The following is a 20,235-nucleotide window of genomic DNA, read 5'->3' as shown; positions in this document are numbered from 1 at the left end:
TTCCTGAAAGGCTATAATTTAGTTCCTGGGGAAGCCGCCATGCTGCTCTAACTGCATTCACATCCATTTTAAGTCAATTGTTCATAATTTGTGGGCATTTCTAAATGTAAGGGGCTGGAGAAACAGCTCAGCAGTTAAGAGCACAGGCTGCTCTTGCAGAGGATCCAAGTTCAGGTTCCAGCTAGGTGATTCATTATCACCTGTAACTCCAGCTCTAAGGACTCTGGTACTTCTTCTGGTCTCTTTGGGCCAGCATGTACCTATACCTTCTGCTGCACACATATGTACACAATTAGAAATAAAACATGTGTTCAAATACATTAGTAAGATATGAGCACCTTTAAGGTATATCAGAGATTCTTTTTGCTTGTTTTTTTCCAAGACAGGGTATCTCTGTGTAGCCCTGGCTGTCCTGGATTCGATTTGTAGACCAGGGTGTTCTCAAACTCACAGAGATCTGCCTGCCTTTGCCTCCCTGAGTGCTGGGATTACAGGTGTGCCACCCGGCCTAGTATATAAAAGACCCCTTAATATATGTTGGAAACATACATTTACACAAGTAAAATTAATTCCCAGTCAGGCGTGGTGGCATGTGACAGTAATTGCAGCACTGCAGGAGGCTGAAGCATAAGCATGAGCAATTAAAGCCCTGCTCAATACATAGCAAGTTTGAGAGCAGTCTGTGTTTCATGATGCTCTTTCCAACCACCACTCTCACCACCACCCTAAGCAAAAATGCTTATACTGGGAAAGTCAGTTACATAGAGCATTAACACACAGTCATTAGCCATGGATAGTTGACATTCCATATGAACAAAGATGTGATCACAGTCATAACTCAAGGTCAGAAATGGAAGTTGGAATGTGGGAGGGACTGGCTTGTGTGTTGACCCCCACAAGGTCATGGAATTTGAATGTAAAGCTGACACATGTGAGCCATTAGGAAGAGAGAGCTTTAGGCACAGAGTCCTAGAGGGAAGGTGTGTGTATGTGTGTGTGTGACTGCAAGTTGTCATAAAGGTCACTTGGAACCCTGTTAAGGGAGGCATCTAACAGCAGATTAAGGAGTGTGGTCTTAATTAGCTGGGAGCTGTCTATGAGATCTGTTACAAAGATTAACCAGGGAGTGACACCGGTTAAGAGAAGGGAGGAAGGCTAGTAGTCAAGTATTGTGAAGTTCCAAGTGAGAATTATGGGGGGATTCAATGTGGGACCAGCAGTGTTGATGCTGAAAAAAAGGGAGGGAGAAAAGAGGTGAGAACAGGAAGAACTGACATTTCCACATAGAATCAGAAGGGCTTGGTAAAGACTCCTGAGGCCTGTGCTATCTGAGAGCAACAGCAGATAGACATCTCAGGAATTTTCATCTGCAATAAGGAACCTCATCTGCACCAGCCCATAGCTTCCACAGCTCTGCAGGACACAGGACAGTTTTGATTCCTGAAACTTACTCTTGAAAGTCATACCAATAAAAGTCTTGGTTTTGGTGGTTATCTGCCTACTTTGACCATTCTGCCCGTGACACTCTTTCCCTCCAGTTCCCTGAGGAGAAGAAGCTGGGTGAGCAACATCTACAGAGGAAACTTTGGGAAGCAGCACCTATGCACAGAGACACTCTGAAATTAAAGGCAGATCCTACTGCAGATTCAGGCATCCATCGTGCCTTTAAGAGATTCTGCAGATATCTGCCTCAAAGGCCCCACTCTTTGATACTCAACGTTGTCCATAGAAGGCTCTCAGAATCAGGGAGGTGGCTATTCCTTCTCCTCTCTCAAGAGTGTATAACTTCGGGAAGGTTATCAATCCCTCCAACATTCTGAGGTGGTTCCTGATGCTGCACACATGCTCTTTTCCTCTTCTGGAGACCTGCCCTCCTACTAACAAGTCTCAGGTGACATGCTGCAGCCAAAAAGGCTAGACAAGTCCACAAGAGAGTGTGTGTGTTGAGTGCATCTATAGATCTGAGAGTTTCCCAGTCGTGGACACTTGACACTGCTTCAATGTTCTGCTGGCCAAAAACTTGGTTAAAACCAAGGAATGGCTAAGCATTTGGTTGAAGTAGTTTGTGTGTGTATGTCTGTGTGTGTGATGTGTCTGTGTGTGTTGTGGAGCAGGAGAGCTGTGGAGCAGGGGAGCCATTCCAGAGCAAGAGTGAGGTCAAGACATGTCCAACCCCCCAAAATCTCATCTTGAGACTGGCAGGAGTAAGCCTGGCCCCTTCCTGTTCTGGGCCTGCATGTCCTGGTGCGTGCAGCCTTGCGACCCCCACCTCTGCCATCCTTGAGGTAGTCATGTGGCCTGATGGCCAGGTTTCAGGTTAAACTTCCACTCCCTTTCTAAGAACATATCCAGCAAGCACCCAGAATTGCTCTTCATGCAAATGAAGCATTCCCAGCACCTCAGCCCCAGCCAGGGGTATACACTCACCCTCAAGGCCCCACCCACTTCCCCAGGGTTAATACGGCCATTGTTTCCTCAATAAAGGGAGCTGTTTCACTGAAAACTGTCTCCTATGTTCACACCGGCTGAGATCCTGCTTGCACACCCTCCTCTCCCTTCCCCTCCCCTGCCAAGCTTCACCCCCTTCAGCCAGCCTGCTGTGCAATGTGTATGCTTGTATACTCTGAGGGGAGAAGCAAACCTGGGGTGGTGGTGTGTGTCTCCCTGTGTGTCTGTGTATATTATGTGTCTCTGTGTGTATGTCTTTCTGTGTGTGTCGGTACCTCTGTGTGTCTGTGTGTATGACTGTGTGTGTCATGTATGTGTCTGTGTATATTGTCTCCATGTGTGTGTCTATTTGTATGTCTCTGTATATTTGTGTGTATAGTGTCTGTGTGTTTTTGTGTGCTATGTATGTCTCTATGTGCATATTTTAAATCAGCTTGTTTTGAAGGAACAGGCTCAATTAACTTACTGGCAGGTCCTCTGTAACCACCAGCAAACTTTTTAGTTGGGGTGAAGATGACCTAATGATTGGCAGGAAATCATCTCTACTCTCATCTTTGAGACAGAGGCATAAGTGGGAAACTGATGTTGCCTGTCTAGACTCCTGCTGAGTTCATGCCCTTCCTTACATATGTCAGCTCTTTCAGTCCCCTCTTCTTACTTTTCCTGGGAAGAGACAGGGAGGTTGAGTTGAAACCTCAGTTCTGTCCTTATTCACAGCACAGCCACAACACATGATTACTAAAACATTATTCACAAAATTTCCAAGTCCCATGGCTGTTCTTTCTGAAGGATGTGCTCCATCGCAAGGCAAGGGACTCTCAGTACCCATTTAAGCATGGACAATGGAAAGAAACAACTAGGGGGTGTGTGGCTACAAGAAAATCTATGGCTCTCTTTCAGTATCTCTGATAAGCTTAGCCCAACTTTAAAGGCTCCTCAGGCCACAGTCAAGTGAGGAATGGTGTTCTGGGCAGGGAGAGATGGGCCATGAGTACTGTGATGGCTAGCAGAAACCAAACATAGCTCCTGTGGCTCCCAGGACCAGAGACAGAAAGGAAAAGACTTCTGCAGTGGTGCTTGCTGTTGTTCTGTAGCTACATACTGTCACAGTGCCTCCCGGATTACAACCTAGCACCAAGGACGCTTGTCCATGTTATATAGGCAGCCAAGAAGACCAGACAATGTAGGCCTTACACAGGGAACAAATGAGAAGCCATTTTAAGAGCAAAGTAGGTTGGACTGGAGATATCGAATGCAAGTGGGCAGATGGGCAGGGAACACCAGTGGGAGTTTGGATAAAACGGCCACACAGAAGTGACCATGAAGGAACATGGTTTTCATGATATTCTTGGCCAGGGCCAGCTTCATGCTTCTATTAGACCGGGAAAGAATATAGGGACACTCAAGACCTCAAAACTCAAACATATTTCTTTGGTGGGAATGAGAACATGAGAATTTGAATGGGAGCTGAAGAGTATTTGAAGAGATGGAGTTGAACACCATAACACCATGTAGGTGGGTAGTAGAAAAATGAAGGAAGGGGAAAGATGGTAAGTTGTTCATGGCTATGGTCAAACACAACAGAAACAACCTAAGGGAAGGCTTATTGACACTGGTGTTTCAAAAGGTCCAGGCCATCCCAGTGGGGGAGGCATGGAGTCTAGGAAGCATCATGGCAGGCTAGGAAGCAGAAGGCAATGCCCATCTGCTGCCCTCGTTCTCCCCCACACACCTCTATTTCATTCACACAGAACTCCTGGCCACAAGAAGCCACAACTGACATTCAGAGTGGGCCTTCCTCTTCAATTAATACTCCCTGAAAACACTGTCATGGGCACACAGGAAGTGTGCCTCACTATCTCCAAACTGGGTTAGGTTCGTGGTGAAAACTAACCATAGCAGATGGCTTGCTCCAGTGGAGAGCCAAAGGAGAGCCAAAGTGCTGTGAATAAGTACACAACTGAGAAATAAATGGTTGGGAAATGATTGTGGTTATGGTTGTGTTGTGGTGGTGGTGGTAGTGGCACTGTGTGTGTGTGTGTGTGTGTGTGTGTATGTGAGTAACATAAAGTAGGACAGGGAAGTCCTAGATTTTAAGTTAAAGTTTATACTGCAAAGAAGGGCAGAGCTCACAGCAGAGTCCAGAAGTAGGAAAGTAAGCTGATGTTGGAGACCGAGGGTATTGGTTTTCAAGATGTTAGCACCAGTGATAAACCTGGCCCTAAGTGGAGGACAATGATTCTGGTTACAGCACCAACAGTCATTTAAGAGAGCAACTTAAGTTAGCATCCAAAAGAAATGATGACATTTGATTTCAAAAATAGCAAATTAAAAGCACCAATGGTTCACAGGTCACACACATCTGAGGAAGGAAAGGAGGAATGTGAGGAAGAGGAGTGTGAGGAAAAAGAGGAGGAGGAGAAAAAGGAAGAGAAAGAAACAGAGAAGAGAGTAGCTAGAGACTGCAGGCCTTACTTAAGCTCCCAGGCTCTTCCTAATTGACACAGAATGGTTATACAGGGCAGAAAAGCTCAGAAAGACATAGGATGAACCCCACACAGAGTTATTCAGTTGCCTCAATGGTAAATGAAACCACTCATTTGCAGAAGGTCCTTAAAGCCAAATTCGTTTCCAAAGAAACACACTTCATACTATGAGGCTCCTTCATTCCACATGGAAACACAGACCACCCTGCGCCTTACATGTGATGTTTAAAATTAAGCCACACTTACAAAGAGCAGCATGTTATTCAAACATGGCAGCATCCTAAAAGTGAACACTGGAGAAAGCAATCCATCATGCTGGATGCAGAGTTGAGTTAAACCATTCTTGTTTTTGTTACTCTGCCATCCCCGAAAGTGTTCCAGCAAAATAAACCAAGCTCCAACTTGAAGGAGCAAATGCTAATCGCCACCCCATCTGAAGGATGCAAGGCAGTTCCAAAAAGCAAACTGAATTACAAGCATGTAATATCTGATGTCACTGATTGGGGGTGATTTTTACAAACAAACTCCATCTGGTGAGCCTGGGCTGAAGACGGAACCTCTATTGATCAGGCAATAACCCCCGAGGAGACAGCAGGCACAACATCCCAAGGAGCCGGTGCCACCTCCAATTATCATCTGAGTGCCTGTCTCAAGGGAGGTTCTAAGAGACACTGTAGGGTGGCTCATAAGGAGGTCCTGCCGTCAACAGTGTCCTAGAGAGCCAGTGCCCAGCCAGGCAATCAGCTTGTTCCCAAACTTCCTGGCGCAAATTCACTTGAATCATGTACAGCTGCTCCCCACCAAGGGTGATAATAGTCCTGGACTTCTTTCCTGAACAAGACGCAAAGAGCGCAGGAGGTTGGCATCGACAGCCCACCCATTTCGTTGAGTCTGCTGCCTATTACCCTCTTCATTGACCAGAAAAGCCGGTTGAGAGTCAGCCATCTGCCCAGAGCAACCTTGGACACTTGCCTTTGGCAGAGGGGGCATCTGCCATGACCCTGCCTGCTGCCTTTGGACTTTGCTTGCAGTCCAGCCAAGGATGGCACTACTGGAGGGGGTGCTTGCAGAAATCCCCGTTGTAATTACCCACATCAGCAAGTCTGAATGAGACTCTGCGAGCTAAGCCTAGCTCTGATGGAGAACAATAAGCAAACGAATATGTGGTGGTCGTTTTAAGCCATTTCGTGAGATGTAATGTGATAGCTTGAGCATGCAGCCGAAGCTGAAGCTGAAGCTGAAGCTGTGTGGCCAGTTCACTCCTCTAGATGTCAGGCCAGAACAGCCGCACACTGTGGAGCACATGGCCTTGTCCTCTGGTCCTCTAATGCAGGAGTCAGTTAAACCAAATTGGCTCTCCCGCTGATCTTCCCAAATACAGGATCTCCTGGGACATGGCCATGCTTATTTGTTTACTTACAGCCTGTGTGTGAGGAGCTACAGTTCAGAGCTGACGAGTTATGACGCACCATAAAGCCTTCAAAGTTTATGAGACACTGGCTGTTGTATGAGACATTGGCTGCTTGCAGGCGGTTCCTAGGCATCTGTCCAGCTGGCAGCTTCTTCCTCACCTATGCACTGCAGAATACCACCTTTACAGGGAACTGCTTTCCCTGGGACACATCTGTCTCAGGAAAGGCAAGTCTGCCTGTATCTGTGGTGAGCCATGAGCACTGAGAAGTGAAAATGTTTAAGGCTATGGAGTTCGGTAAACACAAGCCACTCAGAGCAGGCTGCACATTCTCTAAAAGGCGTTGGGAGACATATAGAGGCAGAAAGGTAAATCCTAGGCAATATTAAGCTTTTACCTCTTTGTTTTCATCCACTTATAAGAAACCGGGCCTTTAAACAAAATCCGAACTTTTCAGCAACTTGGGAATTTTATACTGAAGTAGAGTAGTTTTGGCAAAGGTAAGCAGAGAAGAACGGGAAGGCCAAAAGATTAAGTTAAACATTGATGGTTGCCTACTGCTTCTTCAGACCTTAGAAAAGTGGACTATACTTGCTGGTGTCAAGTTCTTCTGTCCTTGCTGAAGGGACATAGAGCAAGGATCTATATAATTGTGTGGCATTTCATCGCAGACCTCGGGGAGCTTAAAATAGCTACTTCATTCTCCCTATCAGACTCAATTCTCCGATTCTTGCTCCAGTTCATGGTTTTAGGCATTCATTGGCTGGTCTGGGTCTGGCAGGTGTTAAGATGGCTTCATGCGGGTGGCTGGCACATGAGTGCTGGTTGACAACTGGGCATTCCTCTTTGTAGGCCTCTCTTATCATTCAGAAGACTAGCCTGGTTTCCATCTATAACATTCCAAGAGGGGGGAGGTCCTCTAGTAATTCAGTCCCTGGAGCTTGCACAGAATCCCTTCTGCCACTTTCTATTTGCTAGGAAAACCTCAAGGGATTGGGAAACAGATTCCAGGACTTGATGAAAGGCTGCAGAAGGCTGTGGCCATGTCTCCTACAGGATGCTCATGTCCTTTGTGCTTTTTGTGATTACAGAATGAAGCAACACATGCTGAATGTTTCATCTGAGGTCAGTTCATGAACTTCCTGGGGCAAGAACGTCCCTAGACTTTGTCCAGTTTTTGTCAAAATTATGTGTCTTACCAACATTCCTCCGATTAACGTTCATCCTGATTCGTTCCCCACTGGAGCCAGTCCAACATCTCTTTAGAATTCAGCTATCCCAAGCATCCACTTGCTTCACTTAATAATTCAAAAGAATCCTACCCCCCTGTTAGAAGTTGGTAATAATTTCAACCCAGCTCTTTATCAGGAAATCTGATTTGAAAAGAGCACTTTACTATGGGAAGTTGGTTTAAATAAAAGAGAAAAATTTTTGGTCACATCCATTTATTATGATAAATAGTCCAAAGTGGCGGCATATAGAGACTGTGCTGCGAGCATTTTCACTTGCCTCTATCAGGAAAGAACCCACACCGCCAGTTATTTTGAAAAATAAAATAAACCAAAAAAAACTATACATCTATGTCTCTGAAATAGATTCTGTTAGAGTCCCCCCAAACTGTCAAGATGACCTCCCACTCATAGTTATGTCAATGCCCATCCATAAAAAGGTACAAGATAAGAATACTTGGGGGATAAGAGGAGCAAGGGGATGGTGGTTCTCCTCTAATCACATCCTATATGTCTGCTACAGGGAGCCTCCTCCTCTGGGCTTCAGAAGACTTCCCTCTAGCTGTGCTGCAATCGGCCTATGACCAATCTGCGTTCACTATCCTGGTCTGAGGATCAGTAAGATGCAAGGCATGCACAAGTTGAAAAAACAATAGGCCCTCTTCTACTCACCTGAAACCAGTGCCTTAGTTAGGGTTTCTATGGCTGTGGCTAAACACCATGACCAAAAGCAACTTGGAGAAGAAAGGGTAGGAACTCAGGGGGCAGGGACTGAAGCAGAAGCTATGGAGGAGTGCTACTTATTGGCATGCTCATTCTGTTCTCTTTTAGTACCCAGAACCACCTCTCCAGGAGTAACTCTGTCCACAGTGACCTGGGCCCTCCAGCATCAATCATCAAACAAGAAAATCTGCTCCTTGTGGAGCTCCTGTCCTCTCCAGGTCTTACTATCTCCCTCTTCTTTTGCACTGTGCCAAAAGTTTGGTTATGAGTCTCAGCATCTGCTTTGATACACTGCTAGGTAGAGTCTTTCAGAGGCCCTTTATGGTAGGCTCCTGTCCTGTTTCTTGTTTTCTCCTACTTCCAAATATATCTGGGCACAGGGGCTTGTCTGAGACTGATTCTCCAACCAAGGACCATGCATATATAACCTAGATCCCCTGCTTGGATGTAGCCCATCACAGCTCAGTATCCAAGTGGGTTCCCTAGTAAGGACAACAGGGACTGTCTCTGACATAAACTCAGTGGCTAGCTCTTTGATCTCCCCCCCCCCCAACCCTGTGGGAGGAACAACCTAACTAGGCTACAGAGGAGGGAATTGCAGCCAGTCCTGGTGAGACCTGATAAGCTAGGGTCAGATGGAAGGGGAGGAGGACCTCCCCTATCAGTAGACTTAGAGAGGCGTAAGGAGGAGACAAGGGAGGGATGGTGGGATTGGGAAAGAATGAGGGAGGGGGCTACAGCTGGGATATAAAGTAAAGTAAATAAACTTTAATTAAATTAAAAAATAAAAATAATTAAAAAAAGAAAATCTGGTGAGGGCAGTTTTTTTCAATTGAGGCTCCCTCTTCCAAAGCAACTCAAGCTTATGTCAAGTTGAGATAAACTTGACATAACAGCCAGCATAGCCTGTTTAACTCTTCAGAGTCCATGTCTGCTCTTACTCAAAGTCATTAATTAGAAGGGAGGAGTGTGCATTCCAGACCAATCAACCCAGAATCTCATATAAGCAGCAACACATAGAACATCACAAATCCTAGAATCAAGAGAGGCTCTATTGTTTAAATGATGAAGAGACTGAGGCCCAGAGAGGTCAGTGCAGTCACATTGAGCTAGAAACACACCAATGAGCAAGCCGAGCCTAGGAAACCCAGAGCGAGTGGCTGCCCCACCTATGAAATCAACAGGCTGCTGGGTCCTGTGTGGCTGTGGGCTTTCAGCTGCCAAGGGATGCTGATAACGCCTTTTCAACGGCATCATAAATTCAAGCCATTAGGCCTTCCTGTTTCTGTGGGAGGAGGAAGGAGAATGTCTAAGACAAAGTTCATGCCAGGCACAGAACCACTTCTGTTTGAGAAAAGGAATGTGCTTTTTAGGTAGGCAGACATTGCCTTGTAGGTAGCTTCCTACTGCCAAGCCCAAAACCTCTCCGGAGAGAGAGAGAGAGCGAGCTGCAGTGCCATGGCCCTGTGCTCAACACCGGGCAGCGAGATTTCAGAAGTCTTCTCCAACTCTGGGGCAGTAATCACCCCCATGGTGGCTTAAAGGGCTCTGGCCTCAGAAGTGTGAGTGTGTGGGGTTGTAAGCACAGCCAATAGTGCTGGATCTTTCCATTTCCTCCAGACCCTAGGCCAAGCATTGCTATGTTCACCTAGCATCTGGAGGAGAGTCCCAGTTACCAGTCAGGGCTCCGTGGAATAAAATTCTTCTGTCAAGAGGCTAGGGAGATGGCTCATTTGGTAAAGTGCTTTCCTTATAGTCGTGACAGCCATAGATTGAGCCCTAGAAGCCACAGGGGGGAAAAAAAGCTGGGTATGGTGGTACACACCTGTAATCCCCACACTGTCAAGGTTTTTTTTGGCCACCCAGCCTAGCTTGATAGAAGACCCTGTCTCCAAAATTAATGTACGGTAGCATTCCCTAGGAACGATGCTGGAGATTGTTCTCCAGTCTTCGTGTGCACAACTCGAGCCCACACTGAGGCATTAGAGTGAGAAGTTAGCTCATCCTTTCCGTGATTTACTGGCTCTTATTTTTCCGACTTTGAAACCACATATCCACTCAGTGTTATCACACAATCGTCTGGCATCAAAGCTAGATTTCCCAGCACACACAAGGCATTTCATAGTTTACCCTGTGAGCCAGTGGTCCTTTGGGTTACCAAACTAGTTTTATTGAATTGACTGCTCCTCTTGGGTCACTGGTCCTAAGATGTAGGTAGACTGGAGAGCTTCTAAGAGTTCTGCAGAAGAATAACAAGCCACAATGGCCTTGCCATGAGGCTGATAGCTGTAGTATTAGGTTCTTTTCTCCTTCCTCTATATTTTACAGTGAGATGATGAGAAAGTAGTGGGAGTCTAGCAGGAACACCATCCTCCTCCAAGCTGGGTAAGACAGTCTTGCAGAGGTTACTTCAAGGGAAAGGGGGTGTCAAAGTGCATGGTGTAGCCATGCTCTCCTTTTTCAGTCACTACCTGGGGATTTGATTGGATCTTGGATGTCCCACTGACAGCTCCATTATTTGGAGAGAATAAAACAGCTTTCTAATACATGGGGGAAGGTCTGGGATGGAGCTCCAAACACAGAACATCTGGTCTCTGCCAGCAACCACATGGATCTGATTAAGGCAGGCAGTGGTTTCACACTTTGGCAGTGGGAGGGCCCATGTCCCCTGATTCCTCATTCAGACAGTCATTTCATTCCCAAAGGCTAACAAACAGGTATGTGTGTTCTACACAGCCCAATGACCTGGAGGGGACAAGAGCTCCACAAGGAGACCAACAGAGCCAAAATATCTGAGCCCAGGTTCTTTGCAGAGACCGATACTCCAACCAAGGACCATGCATGGAGAGGACCTAGACCCCTGCTCAGATGTAGCCCATAGACTCAGTCTCCAAGTGGGTATCCTAGTAAGGGGAACAGGGGTTATCTCTGACATGGAACTCTGTTATCTTCTCTTTGATCACTTCCTCCTGGAGGATGCAGCCTTTCGAGGTCACAGAGGAAGACAATGCAGCCAGTCCTGATGAGACATGATAGAAGAGGGTCAGATAGAAGGGAAGGAGAGCCTCCCTTATTAGGTGGACTAGGGCAGAAGAGAGAGGGAGGGTGAGACTCGGAGGAGACAAGGGATGGGCTACAAGTGGGATACAAAGTGAATACGGTGTAATAAATGGTAAAATTTTTAAAAAGAAAAAAAGAAAAGAAAATGTGACCCAGTCTACCCTTATAAAGGTGGAGTGGTAAATAAGCCATGTTAGGATTTGGAATGGTTTTCTTAGAGATTTGTTTTGTTTGTATTGTATATGTATGTATGTATGTATGTATGTATGTACTGTATATGTATGAGCATTTTGCCTGCACATATGCACATGCAGCAGATGTGTGCCTGCCGCCCCTGGAGGTTGGAAGAGGGCGTCAGATGCCCTGGAACTGGTGTTACTGACAGGTGTGAGGCATCATGAGTGCTGAAAACTAGAGCCAGACCCTCTTCAAGAGCAACACGTGAGACGCTCCAGCCTCCAGAGATTGCAACAGTTTTGAGGGGACATTTTAAACATCCCTCGGGAAGAGGGAGCATTGGCCGTCCAGGACTCAAAGAGAAGAGGCTGGAAGCTTAAAGGCTGTAGGTGCTTAGGTCTCTCCTGGGAGGGGAAGCTGAATTGAATGAAAAGGCGAAACAGATACATGTCAGTCGCAAAACGCTGTGAGACTGCCTCTGTCCAAGGCCCTGAGTTCTTGTCCCCTCCAGCTGGGTCTGGGAACAGGTGTCATGCTTACTCTCTGCCTCAGAAGCCCTTGCCCAGAAGTCACAACTCAAGAATCTGTTCTTGGACCTGTTCCCTGAGCTTCTATTTCAGAACTGTTAAAAGTCAGCCGCCCTGAGCAGGCTACGTGGTTTTTCTTGGTAATAGCTACAGAACTCGCACAGAACCTGTCATTCCCAAGCACTCAACAGTGCAAACAACAGTGCCAGTGTTTAAAATCCACACTGTCCAACCGTGTGGATATGCCAGGTGTCGTTCTTTTTGTTGTATAAAAGAAAGCCAATGTTACTCATCACTTGACTATCCTAAGGCAGTCATTCTCAACCTCCCTAATGCTATGACCCTTTGATACGGTTCCTCATGTTGTGGTGACCCCCAACCATAAAACTGTTTTCATTGCTACTCCATAACTATGATTTTGCTACTGTCTTGTATTGTAAAGTAAATGTCTGATATGCAGGATATCTGATACACGACCCCTGTGAAAGGGTGGTTGGACCTCCCAAAGAGGTTGTGACCCGCAGGCTGAGGTCTGCTGTCCTAAAGAAACAGTCTGAATCATTTGTTATGAAGACCTGCTTGGGCAGTAAAGCCACTCCTCTGGAGTGGAGGGGAACCGTGGAAAGTACTGGAACAAAGTATTGCTGTCTATAACCTTGGTGATAAAATATCTTCTTACAGGTCTGGAGGCAACTGTTTTCTCATTTCCACTCTATGGTCTGAAGCAGGGTATCCGGGTCTTCTTGGATGGGCAAACATCAGGTCAGCCACATAAATGCCAGAACTTTTCCCTGCTTCCTGGTACCCGACATCCTATTTGATGACTTAAACTCCTTGGCTTTGCCACGCACCGTTTTGGGAAATACAGATGAGGCATTTTGTCCCCACACGGTTTCTAGATGGTAGCGGAGCCAAATCCAAACTGTGGCCAACATCCCTAGGATTCCCAGGACCCAGCTGTAGCCCATCTCCTAGGGGTGACTCAAGTGGCAGAGCGCCGAGATCAAGCGCCGAGTTCAAGGAGGGCTTTAATCAGCAGGGGAAAGTGACCTGTGGTAACATTTCCTCCCAGCATTCTTTCCTGCAGATGATTAATGGGAGCTCCAGCAGGACCTTCCTCAGATGCACTCTAAGTAGTTACTGAGTATGACCCAGCTACAGGACACACAGGGTTATGTAATATTAAAGGCAGCTGGATACAGCGGCCCAGCTCCAGGGCACACGTGGAGAGGCAGAATTTAATTAAAAGGGTGCTTCCCACTTCGTGAGTCAGCCACTCTTTGTAGGTCACACTCAGTTCTGAAATTAACAATTACGTTGAGAACTGTTACAAAATCAAAGTAAACTTCCCAGCCCACCCCAAGGTCGCTTTCAAGAAAAGTAGAGGACTTAGTCCATACAAGTCAAATTTTGTCATCAGGTTAATCCAGAAACAAAGACGGATTTGTTTGCGTTCTTTATGGGACAGTGTACACACTTCCAGACTCTGCCGTCTTCCTGCTGTGTCAGCTTAGCTGAGCTTGCAGTGCATTTCTCAGAATTCCTGGCCCAGGAAACGTTGCACACAACTCGAAAGGCATGTAGCAGCAGCCGGCTTTGTACATTCCCAAGGTCAGCACGGGCACCAGTCATGGTCACAGGGCTGCAGCTAGAGCCCGAGTCCTCCAACTCCTACTGTGCTTTCCTTTCAATGTCTCTGCACTCTGGACCATCACGGGCAGCAGCTCAGCTTCTCTGCAGGTGTCCCGTATGCTGGAGAACAGAAGTGTGAGATGCTATCTTGGTCCCGGCTTGTCCTTGATTGGCACACCTGTCTGTCTCTCCTGACAGGGGGTATCTCCCACCTGAGGCTCAGCACCAGGTTTTATTAAGGCAACAGCTTCACAGAGAGACCGTTGAGCCCAAAAGCATACCACAGAATGCTGCAGGGTTATAATGGACTCAACACCCCTAGTTTTCAGCTACACTAGTTCATTCTCTGGTACACATGCCTTTGTTAAGTTACACACAGAATAACAGAAGAGTTCACTTTTCTGTGTTTTATGCTTTATTCCCTATTTTGGTGACTATATTATTATTATAACTGTTCATGACAGGAACATGACACAAGGCCAACAAGATGTCCTAACTGCCAAGGCTGATGAACTTCAAGGTGAAAGGGAAGAGCCTACTTTCACCGTTTATCCTCTGACCTCCTCCATGTGTGTGCTTGGGCCATGGCCGAATGTACACGTGTATACATACACATACAGACTCACAGAGAGTGAACAATAAACAGACACACCCACACCCACACATGGAGAGACACCAATAGACAGATACAGAGAGAGGCAGACAGACAGACAGACAGACACATAGTGAAAAACACACACAGAGACACAGACACACAAACATATATGCAGACAGACAGACAGGCACGTGAACACACACACACACACACACACACACACACACATACACACACTGCAATTCTTTTTAAGTCACAGAAAGTGCTGGCAGGGAAATCCTCCCTCCAGACTCCTCTATGGAGGAACCGAAGACTGTTTTATAGTTTGAATCAAGGTCATCTTCTGTCTCCTTTCTAGGGCATGAGGTACCTTCTTAAAACTGTTTCCAATTTACTTGCCAAAGTACATTTGGCCAGCTGGTTTACTGAGCCAGTAAACGTCGTTTTACATAGAAATCCAAGTCTGCTTTGTAATGGGATATGAAAACAGTTGCCTCCTCTCAGCAGCCACCTTGACTGATGACAGCTCTGAGGCTGAAAGTCTGGATTCCGTGTGCAGCGTTGCCCAGCTACGCGGCTGAAAACCAGACCCCAGGGGCAAGACCAGCAGGAGAGCTTTCTTACACTTTACATGTGAATTTTTAGGTTAAATACAATACGTAGAGAAGACAGGTGGAAGTAAGAGCCAGTAAAATTTGTAACCTGTCCTCTTTCATCGCTTGCCCCTGGTGACGGGGCCTTCTCAGGACACAGAGGAAGAGGAGCCAGGCAGTCCTGGTGAGTCTTGATAAGCTATGGGCAGATGGCAGAGAAGGAGAAGTCCCCCTCTCAGTGGACTAGGGGAAGGGGGTAGGGGGAAGACGGAGAGAGGGTGGGACTGGTTGTGGGAGGGGGCTTCAATCAGGATATATAATGAATAAATTGTAAAAAAAAAAGTGAATAAATTGTAAGCCTGAGTTATATTTATCCACTACTCTAAAGAACATGTAAGAATTAAAGATATATTTAAAATATTAAAACTCTGCAACAACCCATACGTCCATTAAGTCTTTTCAGCATGATTATTTGTGTGTGTCTGTGTGTATACACAGACACATGTGCACTTTCCCTTGGAAGAAATACTTTGCCCCATCAACAAACCAAGGACCAATCAGAATCTGTCTTTTCAGAAGATTAACTACAATACTTATGGATATGACTCAGGTGTTGCCTGACCCATTGACAAATGAGGAACCAGTCAGAAGCTGCCTTTTTATAATACTAAGATATTTAGGGATGCAGGTCAGATGTTGCCAAGGAGGTGGGTGGTGTCCAGCTCGGAACAAGCAGACATGTTTTTACAGACAGGCAATGAGCCAAGACAGAGAGAAAGAATCAGAGAGAAAAGACCTCGTGGCTCCAGAGCAGCTGTTCTCAATCTACAGGTTGCCTCTATCTCCAAAAATACTGATGATTTTTATAAATTTTATTTTATTTTATATTTTTTTATAATTTTTATAATTTATTTACTTTATATCCCAATTGTAGCCCCTCCCTCATCTCCTCCCAGCCCCAAACCCTTTTTCTTCCCCTATATCCCCTTCCCTAGTCTTCAGAAATGGGGAGCCCTCCTCCCCTACCATATGACCCCAGCCAATCAAATCTCATCAGGACTGCCTGCATACTCTTCCTCTGTGGCCCAGCAAGGCTGCCCCAACAGGGGGAAGTGATCAAGGAGCAGATAACAGAGTTCCATGTACCCCTTACTGGGAAACCCACATGAAGACTGAACTGCCTATTGGCTGTATCTGAGCAGGGGGGTTAGGTCCTCTCCATGCATGGTCCTTGGTTGATATAGTATGATTCTTGACAGTAGCAAAATTACAGTTATGAAGTGGCAACAAAAATAATTTTATGTTTTGGGATCACCACAACATGAGGAGCTATGGTAAAGGGTCACAGCATTAGGAAGGCTGAGAACCACTGTCCCAGAGAGTGAGACATAGCATAGCAGAAGACCAAATGCAGAGGCATGCTCCCTGCATTGCTGCCACTGTCCTTTGAGTTACTATGTAATTAAAAAAAAAAAAAAAACATCACCAGTCGATTATGAGTTTCTTCAATAATAATTATTTGCTACTTGTACATACATTATTTGGCCATGTGGTCAGCACTCACAAGCACACGTCCAGTAGCAAGGATCAGGACAGTGAGAAATTATAGAAGGCCACACAACAGAAAATCCAGCTGTAGAAGTGTTTCCATCTTGTGAATGAGGGAGATGACATCCCTATTTGGTTTGTGTTTTGGGACTCAACAGCCCAGCTCCAAAGGTATCAGGTGGCAACACGGCTGCTGGTACCAGATGAGATGAACCAACCTCAAGAAACGCCTAGAACCTCATCCTACAGAGGTCATTGCAGTCCCCAAGGCCCTGTGCACTGCCTAATATGAAGACATAATTCTTTTTTATTTTTTATTGTTAGTTTTATTTTTATTAATTACAGTTTATTCACTTTGTATCCCAGCTGTAGCACCTTCCCCCATCCCATCCCAATCCCACTCTCTCTCCCTCTTCTTTCCCTATGCCTCTCCCCAAGTCCAATGATAGGGGAGGTCCTCCTGCCCTTCCATCTGACCCTAGCCTATCAGATCTCATCAGGACTGGCTTCTCTGTCTTCCTCTGTGGATGGGTAAGGCTGTTTCCCCCTTAGGTAGAGGTGATCAAAGAGCCAGCCTGTGAGTTCATGTCAGAGACAGTCCCTGTTCCCATTACTAGGAAACCCTCTTGGACACTGAGCTGCCATGGGCTACATCTGTGCAGGGGCTCTAGGTTATCTCCATGGATGGTCCTTGTTTGGAATATCAGTCTCACACAAGACCCCCTGTTACTCTCCTTGTGGATCTCCTGTCCCCTCCAGGTCTTTCTATCTCCCCCTTCTTTCATAAGATGCCCTGCACTCTGACCAAAGTTTGGCTGTGATTCTCAGCATATGTTTTGATACCCTGCTGGGTACAGTCTTTCAGAGGCCTGCTGTGGTAGGCTCCTGATCTGTTTCCTGTTTTCTCCCTCTTCTAATGTCCATCCCATTTGCTTTTCTAAATGAAGAATGAGCATCTTACCCAGGGCCCTCTTTCTTGATTAGCTTCTTTAGGTGTACAGATTTTAGTATGATTTTCCTATATATGTCTAATATCCACTTATAAATGAGTATATACAATGTGTGTCTTTCTGCTTCTGGGTTACCTCACTCAGGATGATCTTTTCTACTTCCCACCATTTGCCTGCAAATTTCATGATTTCCTTGTTTTTAATTGCTGAGTCAGGAATACGGAATTCTTATACTCCTGAAGACACTAAGGAGGACTGGAAGTGAGTTCTCACCAGCAACGGAGCTGAAAATTTAGAGATGAATAAAGTATAAGCCATGGTTCTGCAAAGTTACAGGGTCAAGTGCTTTCATGTCCATAATCCCAAATCATGATCACCTTTACATTTAGCTGAGAAATAGCACGGGACAGACAACTGGAGCCAGCAAAGGTGAACAGTGGGTCTGAGCCAGTGAAGAGGAGAAAAGGGCGAGCATCAATCACGGTACAGGTGAGATAACTACCTTAAATGGTGAACTTTTGCAGGCTAGAGTGGAAAGTTCCAGAAGGCTGGCTGAACAGAGATGCATGACAGTAAAAGGCAGAAAAACCTTCAGTGGCCATCACTTCTTCTAAGAGCAGGCTGACTCCAAGCGCCACAGTCACAGGAAAGACCATCTTTCTAACAATCCTCTGGTTGGATCTTAATTTCGTCTTAATTTCTTAACATTTTCTTTAGAAGATTTTTTTTTAATTAAGAACTCTTTGACTACCCCCCCCTTGAGGGGGGAGCAGCCTTACCAGTCCATAGAGGAAGACAAGGAAGCCAGTCCTGAAGAGACCTGATAAGCTAGGGTCAGATGGAAGGGGAGGTGGACCTCCCATATTGGTGGACTTGGAGAGGGGCATGAGAGGAGATGAGGGAGGAAGGGTGGAATTGGGAGGGAATAAAGAAGGGGGCTACAGCTAAGATACAAAGCGAATAAAATATAATTAATGTAAAAAATAAAAATTTAATTTAAAAAAAGTTAAAAAAAAGAAATTACATAGAATCAACAAATACAAAAGCTCGACTCATTGCCACATGGAATTCAAACTTTAAATAAACCTATATTTAACAGTAACTCTTCCTTAATCTCATCTAGAAAAAGACAGTCGTAATTTATTTGATGAGAATTTTCCCAGGTGTCCACACTGTGCACAGACATGAAATTATACGTACGTGAGATCACATGAAAATGTTATACAGGTTCCGTCATCTGTGTTCATTTGCCATATTTTTATCTTTTACAGCATGAGGCCATTGGACTCACCTACCACCACTGGGCCAACAAGGCCTACACCGAGGGACAACGCTTCCCAGCAGAGAAGGGAGGCCAGAATAACAACACTGGATTTTTTTTCCCCCACATAGCTTGTTAACTCTGACAGACTGTTGGATGATCAAAAGTTCCCCTCAAAGAACATCAAATACAAATATCAACTCAGTGCCTAAAGCAATGGAAGGAGAACTTTCCGGGCCAAACCCCAGGGAACTTCCTCTTGGCGCCCCTCTCCAAGTTATTACTTCTGACCACTGACCTACCAAAAGCCCAGTTTCAAGACCACAGTAGCAGATTCTTCTATCTTGGCTGAAAAAAATAAAAAGCTTTAATGATCAACCATATTCAATATCTGCTTCTGATGTGTCTAAGACACAAACCCGCAGCTATGAAAGCTAGGGGGTCTCATAAGTATCACATGTTCTTCAGCAAGGCTTCCCTGTACTGTCAGAGTCCACCAGCTCACAACATTTACCTAACACTCCCTGCAGGCCCACTCCCAGCTGGGTATTCATTCGATTACTTTTTTTTTTTTTTTTTTTTGAAGAGCTCCTGAATCAGCCCCTGGTCTGATCATCTTCTTGGAGAAGTTTCTATGAGAAAGCATGGTGTCTTCTAGACACAGTGGTTGTGACAGTGTACAGAAGACCCATGCAAGGCCAAGCCAGACAAAATCCCAGCATGAAGAGGGAGTGGGCACAGAGTCCCACCCATGGCTGAAGAGCTATTAGCGATTGTTAGCTGTTGGGGGGGAGGTCTGTTTTCTCTCAGAGTGTAGCCGTTGATAAGCTGGCCAATACTCCAGTGGAAAACCACAGTCCAATAACTTTTTTTGCAGCATAAATTAGCCTTCGTGAAGAAAAAACGGCACAAAGTCTGTGGGAAGGGAAGGTTGGTGGATCTGAGGAGAGTTGGGGCAGGGAAGGTGAATATAATCAAACATAGACATGTTTTTTTCAAGACAGGATTTCTTTGTGTAGCCCCTGAAACTAGCTCTGTTCCAGGCTGGCCTCGAATTCACAGATCCACCTGCCTCTGCCTCCTGAGTGCTGAGATTAAAGGCATGTGCATCATCGCTGCCCAGTTTAAAATCCTTAAAGAACTCATGAAAACACTTTCTTTGAAAACACTAGAAAGCAGAACAAAGTAGATTATTGGCTGAATAAATCATTTACCTCTCACTAATTAAAACAGTTCTTAGAGATTCTATAAAACTGGAGTAGTGTGTTATTAAGCAAGTGGCTAACTCATGTTAGTGACAGCCTCTAGTCTCTTCACATATTTGTTTGTAAAAATAAAAAAAAGTGTTGCTAAGAATTCCTCAAATTTTTTTTTTCTCAGACAGGAATAGAACTTTTCTGTCCTGTAGATTGGCAATGTTCCTATGTGTGGGTGCTGCTAATTTTCCCTGAACATATTAGCAAAGCCCTTAAAGTTTTCCTGTGAAAAGTTTTCACCACTGATAGTGGCTGACATTCTCAAGAAATGTCCTAACTCCTAAGCTGGATGGTTTTATGTCAACTTGTTATATGAAGGAAGGGAAGTTCAACTGAGAA

At 45.5% G+C, this 20,235-nt stretch overlaps 1 protein-coding gene and 1 long non-coding RNA gene across 4 annotated transcripts in view; one reads left to right on the top strand and one right to left on the bottom strand.

The window, feature by feature from the left end:
- Ccbe1 (collagen and calcium binding EGF domains 1) overlaps nucleotides 1-20,235 on the bottom strand; it is a 258,110-nt gene that overhangs the window by 112,038 nt on the left and 125,837 nt on the right. The window lies entirely within an intron of this gene.
- On the top strand, nucleotides 14,898-19,014 carry LOC132652100 (uncharacterized). The gene is made up of 3 exons (XR_009589589.1): nucleotides 14,898-15,065; nucleotides 17,769-17,868; nucleotides 18,651-19,014. It is a non-coding gene; the product is annotated as an uncharacterized LOC132652100 (long non-coding RNA).

The sequence above is a fragment of the Meriones unguiculatus genome, chromosome 2, assembly GCF_030254825.1.
Source record: "Meriones unguiculatus strain TT.TT164.6M chromosome 2, Bangor_MerUng_6.1, whole genome shotgun sequence".
NCBI classification, from domain to species: Eukaryota; Metazoa; Chordata; class Mammalia; order Rodentia; family Muridae; genus Meriones; species Meriones unguiculatus.
The sequence above is the reverse complement of the archived record's forward strand: the minus strand, read 5'-3'. Positions and strand labels throughout refer to the sequence as shown.